The sequence below is a fragment of the Raphanus sativus genome, unplaced genomic scaffold (genome assembly GCF_000801105.2).
Source record: "Raphanus sativus cultivar WK10039 unplaced genomic scaffold, ASM80110v3 Scaffold2675, whole genome shotgun sequence".
Classification (NCBI taxonomy): Eukaryota; Viridiplantae; Streptophyta; class Magnoliopsida; order Brassicales; family Brassicaceae; genus Raphanus; species Raphanus sativus.
The window spans coordinates 1-8,411 of NW_026617983.1; the positions used below are offsets into that span (position 1 = coordinate 1).

At 37.1% G+C, this 8,411-nt stretch overlaps 1 long non-coding RNA gene across 1 annotated transcript; it reads right to left on the reverse strand.

The window, feature by feature from the left end:
- Window positions 1-5,424: 5,424 nt before the first annotated feature.
- On the reverse strand, window positions 5,425-7,379 carry LOC130505895 (uncharacterized). Its single transcript, XR_008941837.1, has 6 exons — window positions 6,972-7,379; window positions 6,727-6,855; window positions 6,558-6,600; window positions 6,381-6,451; window positions 6,147-6,248; window positions 5,425-5,770 (listed from the first exon to the last, which is right to left on the reverse strand). It is a non-coding gene; the product is annotated as an uncharacterized LOC130505895 (long non-coding RNA).
- Between the last annotated feature and the right edge of the window lie 1,032 nt (window positions 7,380-8,411).

Genomic DNA, 8,411 nt, shown 5'->3' on the forward strand with positions numbered 1-8,411 from the left:
CCAGGAATGAACCACGATCTAGAAGCTTTATTTGGAACCACTATCAGTGGAGAATAACAGGGTTGAATAAATCTCATAAGGATGTTGTGAGCAAGAAGATATCCCACCTTATATCAGATGATTCAAGATTAGCTGTTCGGACATATGCAAATATCTTCATGATTCTTATCAAACAGGATGAACCACAATCTAAGAAGCTTTATTTTGGAACCACTAATCAGTGGATAATAACCAGGAAGTTGAATAAATCTCATAGTGTTGTGAGCAAGAAGATATCCACCTTCTATCCAGATGATTCCAGATTAGCCTGTTCGACATATGCCATTATCTTCATGATTCTTATCAAACCAGGATGAACCACGATCTAAGAAGCTTTATTTGGAACCACTAATCAGTGGAGAATAACCAGGAAGTTGAATAAATCTCATAGGAGTTGTGAGTAAGAAGATATCCCACTTTCTATCCAGATGATTCCAGATTAGCCTGTTCGAACATATGGCATATCTTCATGATTCTTATCAAACCAGGATGAACCACGATCTAAGAAGCTTTATTTGGAACCACTAATCAGTGGAGAATAACCAGGAAGTTGAATAAATCTCATAGTGTTGTGAGTAAGAAGATATCCACTTTCTATCCAGATGATTCCAGATTAGCCTGTTCGGACATATGCCATTATCTTCATGATTCTTATCAAACCAGGATGAACCACGATCTAAGAAGCTTTATTGGAACCACTAATCAGTGGAGAATAACCAGGAAGTTGAATAAATCTCATAGGAGTTGTGAGTAAGAAGATATCCCACTTTCTATCCAGATGATTCCAGATTAGCCTGTTCGGACATATGGCAATATCTTCATGATTAGGAGAACCACGATCTAAGAAGCTTTATTTGGAACCACTAATCAGTGGAGAATAACAGGAAGTTGAAATAAATCTCATAAGTGTTGTGAGTAAGAAGATATCCCACTTCTATCCAGATGATTCCAGATTAGCCTGTTCGGACATATGCCATTATCTTCATGATTCTTATCAAAACAGGATGAACACGATCTAAGAAGCTTTATTTGGAACCACTAATCAGTGGAGAATAACCAGGAAGTTGAATAAATCTCATAAAGTTGTGAGTAAGAAGATATCCCACTTCTATCCAGATGATTCCAGATTAGCCTGTTCGGACATATGCAATATCTTCATGATTCTTATCAAACCAGGATGAACAATATCTAAGAAGCTTTATTGGGAACCACTAATCAGTGGAGAATAACCAGGAAGTTGAAAAATCTCATAGGAGTTGTGAGTAAGAAGATATCCCACTTTCTATCCAGATGATTCCAGATTAGCCTGTTCGGACATATGCAATATCTTCATGATTCTTATCAAACCAGGATGAACCACGATCTAAGAAGCTTTATTTGGAACCACTAATCAGTGGAGAATAACCAGGAAGTTGAATAAATCTCATAGGAGTTGTGAGTAAGAAGATATCCCACTTTCTATCCAGATGATTCCAGATTAGCCTGTTCGGACATATGCATTATCTTCATGATTCTTATCAAACCAGGATGAACCACGATCTAAGAAGCTTTATTTGGAACCACTAATCAGTGGAGAATAACCAGGAAGTTGAATAAATCTCATAGGAGTTTGAGTAAGAAGATATCCCACTTTCTATCCAGATGATTCCAGATTAGCCTGTTCGGACATATGTCATTATCTTCATGATTCTTATCAAACCAGGATGAACCACGATCTAAGAAGCTTTATTTGGAACCACTAATCAGTGGAGAATAACCAGGAAGTTGAATAAATCTCATAGGAGTTGTGAGTAAGAAGATATCCCACTTTCTATCCAGATGATTCCAGATTAGCCTGTTCGGACATATGGCAATATCTTCATGATTCTTATCAAACCAGGATGAACCACAATCTAAGAAGCTTTATTTGGAACCACTAATCAGTGGAGAATAACCAGGAAGTTGAATAAATCTCATAAGTGTTGTGAGCAAGAAGATATCCCACCTTCTATCCAGATGATTCCAGATTAGCCTGTTCGGACATATGCCATTATCTTCATGATTCTTATCAAACCAGGATGAACCACGATCTAAGAAGCTTTATTTGGAACCACTAATCAGTGGAGAATAACCAGGAAGTTGAATAAATCTCATAAGTGTTGTGAGCAAGAAGATATCCCACTTATATCCAGATGATTCCAGATTAGCCTGTTCGGACATATGCATTATCTTCATGATTCTTATCAAACCAGGATGAACCACAATCTAAGAAGCTTAATTTGGAACCACTAATCAGTGGAGAATAACCAGAAGTTGAATAAATCTCATAAGTGTTGTGAGCAAGAAGATATCCCACCTCTATCCAGATGATTCCAGATTAGCCTGTTCGGACATATGGCAATATCTTCATGATTCTTATCAAACCAGGATGAACCACGATCTAAGAAGCTTTATTTGGAACCACTAATCAGTGGAGAATAACAGGAAGTTGAATAAATCTCATAATTGTTGTGAGCAAGAAGATATCCCACTTTCTATCCAGATGATTCCAGATTAGCCTGTTCGGACATATGGCAATATCTTCATGATTCTTATCAAACCAGGATGAACCACGATCTAAGAAGCTTTATTTGGAACCACTAATCAGTGGAGAATAACCAGGAAGTTGAATAAATCTCATAGGAGTTGTGAGTAAGAAGATATCCCACTTTCTATCCAGATGATTCCAGATTAGCCTGTTCGGACATATGGCAATATCTTCATGATTCTTATCAAACCAGGATGAACCACGATCTAAGAAGCTTTATTTGGAACCACTAATCAGTGGAGAATAACCAGGAAGTTGAATAAATCTCATAATGTTGTGAGTAAGAAGATATCCCACTTCTATCCAGATGATTCTAGATTAGCCTGTTCGGACATATGCCATTATCTTCATGATTCTTATCAAACCAGGATGAACAATATATAAGAAGCTTGATTGGGAACCATTAATCAGTGGAGAATAACCAGGAAGTTGAATAAGTCTCATAGGAGTTGTGAGTAAGAAGATATCCCACTTTCTATCCAGATGATTCCAGATTAGCCTGTTCGGACATATGCCATTATCTTCATGATTTTTATCAAACCAGGATGAACCATGATCTAAGAAGCTTTATTTGGAACCACTTATCAGTGGAGAATAACCAGGAAGTTGAATAAATCTCATAGGAGTTTTGAGTAAGAAGATATCCCACTTTCTATCCAGATGATTCCAGATTAGCATGTTCGGACATATGTCATTATCTTCATGATTCTTATCAAACCAGGATGAACCACGATCTAAGAAGCTTTATTTGGAACTACTAATCAGTGGAGAATAACCAGGAAGTTGAATAAATCTCATAGGAGTTGTGAGTAAGAAGATATCCCACTTTCTATCCAGATGATTCCAGATTAGCCTATTCGGACATATGGCAATATCTTCATGATTCTTATCAAACCAGGATGAACCACAATCTAAGAAGCTTTATTTGGAACCACTAATCAGTGGATAATAACCAGGAAGTTGAATAAATTTCATAAGTGTTGAAACGTGGTGAGAAGAGATGAGGAGAGTGATGAGAATAAAGAGGAGAAGAGAAGAAGAGTAACTTGTGAAAAGTTACCATGCAGTAAAAATAAAGTTACTGCATGGTAAAAGAGGTAAATGCAAGTGTGAGAAGGTTAAAATGAAACTATGGAACACTTGGGTTGAGGAAGAAGGAAAGCACAGTGATCTAACCAAAGGAAGAGAGGCGCGCCATCCTTGTTACCGTTTGTGGATAAGGTTTTGCTTTACAGGCTGGTTAAAGCAAAGCAAAGCATGTAAAGCATCTCAGCCTAATGTTTAGAATAGTGGTTTGACCTCACATGCTTGTAAAAGTGGGTTAGCTTGCGCAAACCCTCTTTAGCTCTCTCCTTTATATTGTAACTAGGGTCGGCCCGCCCTACGGGCGGGATGTGAATTATAAAATTAAACTTTTATGGAATATTGTTTAGTAAGCATTGGTTGTTTTTGTGTTTAACTTTTTTTTTCATTTGTCAGAGTGAGACATGTATGCGAGTTTGTTATAATGTTTGAATTATGTTTTAATTTGATAAGCATTTGGTAGATACACGAATTTTGGAATTATGGAACTCTGAACACAAATAATAATGTAATTTTATTCCATAACTCCTTCGGAAAGAAAAGCATCTGAAAATATAATTTGCTATCTATAAGCAATATAATCCTCAAACATCTGAACCCTTAAAAAGTAGTAACATTTTTTGCACATATGTTTTTTTTTTGTGGAGATCACAGCTTCTTTGAGGTTTGAGCATGTCCATGTTGGTTAGGTACATGTCCTCTAGAGTAATACGGTAATCACTGAGTACTTTTTTAATCTTTCTCCAGCAGCTGTTGGATGTAGTTAACGTGTATTCCCATTCTAGGGTGTCTAGAATTTGTTTCCCATGTTTCAAGTTTCCATTGCACAACAGTAATAAACAACAAATATACGTACCCTTATCATATTTCCCTTGAGCTGAAAGTTGTAGATTTTCTAGACCTTTACTTGAGTTGTTATGAAAGAAATATTAATTTTCTATACCTTTCCTCATGCTTTGATTTATACGAATACAAAGTCTCGGCCTCCCATCTCCGACTTGTAAGATCCATTCTGCAAAATCTTTGTCTTCTTGTCGCAATCTCATGTTTATGGATAGGGAGAAAATTCATGCCAATTTCCATAGATAAGACTTGCTGATTTATGCGAGAACCGTGTCCGTACGTTGGCCATGTGGGATAACAGGCAGGATTTATCTAAAATCACTGCCGAGAAGCACCGAAAGGCTGTGTGGCAGCTTCTGAGTTTGCACGTGATAACAAATAAACGAAATGATACAGTTTAATTCTGATGAAATTTAGTTTATTTTAAATTATAAATTCATTAGTTTACTACAAATTTAACTATTTTTTTATTTTAATCATATATCGCTTCTCAAATTAAAACCAGATAATTAATGATATTGAACTACTACCCAAACATGATAAATACCAAAAAATAATATAGCTAGTCTTTGAAAAATAGAGAATGACCCTCCAACATATCCTAAAATAATATCTATTAGTTACCGATATATTTTCTCAAAACTTGCATAACTCTTTTTAGTAACTATAACATATTTTTCAGTATTATAAAATAAATATTCATACCTAAAAAGAAGCTTTATTTTAGCTAAATTTGGCTAATGCCACGACCCTAAAAATTGTCATCGTCAAAAAACTATATGAAGAAGTATCTCCTCTCGTCTCCCCGGCTATCCAGCCACGGATCACTACTTTACAGCCATATACACTCAATGGCTCTTAGTTTGGCCGAGAAAAAAAGTTGTAACCAGGCGTATATCAACATATAAACTTCTCCATAATTAATTAATTATACACCTAATATGTAAAGTTTAATTTTGACTGTAGAAATGTCAACTATTACATGAGATTTTTTTTCGATCAATAGCTTATTACTTAGAAGGTCCACAATCCCTATATCAATGACACGTTTGTTATGAGCACTAACAGATTATGCTGTTTATAGCCCCTCGGTGTCGTTGGAGAACTTGATAGGAGGTGCAGGCGCCCGTAACGCAAACCAACCCAGACCACCACCACCACCAGCGCCAAGTGATGACGTCCCTCCTCCGCCACCAAGATTTCCTTTCGCCACCATTAATGGCCGAAGCTGCGGCTTCACTAAAAGACATAGACATACCGGTTACTGACGACGATTAAATTAATATCTCTGAAATTTTCAGAAGCTTCACTCACGTTAGCCCTAAACAGAAGTTAGTGAAGATCTAAAGCTATGGTAATATAAGGATTCAACTCAACAGAGATGTCTACAAAAAAAATTTTAAAAAATTCAAACTATGAAATCAAACGGAGGATCAGAGCATATAAATCTGAGCACGAATAAAGTAAAAGGAGAACCCAATTAATCTACGTTTGTTACTTCTTTCATACATTGTATCCACATCTAGGATAAAAAGAACCCAATTTCTCATTATCCTTTTGGAGTAAGTTTAATCAGTCAGTATAATGTTTTCCCGGCTAATGTTGTGTATTTTACCTTGCCACTGTTTAATGTTTTCCAGACATATTCTTTCAACTGGTCTTTCGATATGTTTTCTCCACATTCCTCAACAACTGATTTGATCCAAAGCAAAACTTCCTGTTGCGACAAGACAAAAAAAACTAAGACTCTGTTCTTCTACCTTATGGTCGAGTATCATAAAACATCACAAACTTCCAAAGATAATATAAAAGAGAGAACTCAAGAAGCTCTGTAGACAATAGAGAATACCTGGTTAGCCAAACCATGGAGTGGCCCAACTAAACGGTTGACAGATACGTATCTGAAAGTGCACTACCGACCTAAATACAGAAACAAACAATCAGAAATGTCAATCCTAGGCAAAGGAATCTGAATTTCAGAGCTGCATGTGGAACAGAGACATTGAGAGACTATGAGCATACGCACCAGGTGACCAGTGTGAGTACTAACGTTTCCACCCTCATGATCACTACAACCAGAAACAAAAACAAAGTAGAAGTTATCATGCTAATGGTTGCAAATCTTGAAAATAACAACAAAAGGTTATAAGAAAATAAGTTAAAAGGCATAAACAGACGGATAAATTAGTACAGACCTGTGGATCGTGATGTAAAGCCTCATGCGCTCTTTCATTTTATCATCATCAAATCCCAACATGTGGTAAAAATTTGCACCATAATCCAAAGATTTATCTGAGGGAATGGAATCGCCATTTTTATATATCCTACAATGATTTAGTAGATAGGTAAATACGAAGAAAAAAAAAGGGGACGACAAATCTTTCCTATAAAGAGTACACAATCAGTCCTAAAATCCAGAAGATTCAAGATAAACACTAACCTCAATCGAAGAGAGATGTGGATACTGCAATTCGCAGAGGAGTGATTGTTACATATTTATACACGATTCGCCGACGAACAACTCAATCGAAGGTCTCGTAGTGGGTTTACGAATTAAGAGGATTAATACGAAAATTAACAACGCATACCGTTACATAGATCTGAATCGTCGTCCGCCGATCGGAGATAAACGAAGAAAAACGAAAGCTGGGCTCCATTCCGTATTGGTTTCTATCCCCTTCCGGGTCGCCGGGCCGCAAAATAGAACGCGTTACAAAGCCCAATCGAAGCCCATAAGAAAGTCGGATCACGAAACTTCGCGTTTCATTAAATGAGACACGTGGTGCCGTCTCCTTACTCGAGTTTATGACATGTCTGCCTACGTGGCTTCACCAGGAGAGAGGAAACTCTACTTTATATAAATAGATCTCTTCATTTAATGAAATAATACTTTGAGTCTTACTCTCTCTCTCTCTAGTTCATCATGTCGACATCTCTCCCCTTTAGTTACTATTGAATCTCAAAACCAAATCTCTCCTAATCTGTTCTTACTCTCTTATTCTCTCTTTTAATCTCTCATTAATCTCTCAATACACATTCTATTCTCTAAAATCTCATGGTATCAGAGCCAGGTTGGCTTTGGTATTGAGAGAAACCTCATTTTCATTCCGCAAATCTTGTGTTCTTGTTGCCTTATCTCTCTCTTGTGTTCTTGGTGATTCGGGAAGACTTGTTACTATACTGAAGGTGTTATGGTCTTGAGTGTTGACATGAAGGCATAAGGAGATAAACAAGATCAGATATATCAAAGATGAGCTTGGATGGCGATGCCTTGTTCTACAAGTATGTGCATTGCCTCTCTCGGATTCAAATGATCCTAACCGCCACAAGGAAGTAAAGAGTAACTTGTCTAGGAAGGTTTAGGAGAAGGAGAATGCCGTTGGAAGGTCAGGACAAAGGAGAGATGTCGGCAGGAGTTGTTTAATATAAAGATCACATGTTCTCTTTGCCTTGGAGCCGTTCCTGAGCTGTCACTATCCAAGACCAGTCTGCTGATACACTAAAAATGAATCCTTGCTACTGCCAAGTTAACAGTTGCAATTGTAGTACTTGAGATTCAAATCCAGAGGACCAGTCTACACTCTAGTTCTATAAGTTTCAGAATCAAGCTAAGAAGAAGATATGATTTGGTTGAAATAGGCGATAGTAAACAAGCAAAATAAACACGAGATTGATTCAATTAAACAAGAGCTAGCCTAGGGTATTTCATTGGGTGTTGAATTGGAGCCAAACAATTATTCAAGCGCGATGAAGTGCTTTCTAGAACTCGAATCACTCAGCTGGAACACTCCACTGTTGTGGTAGTGATCGCTTTGCAGATCGATCTCACCACCTAACTGTCGTTGGATGAGAATCGATTGCAAGCTTTAGAGAACAGGTC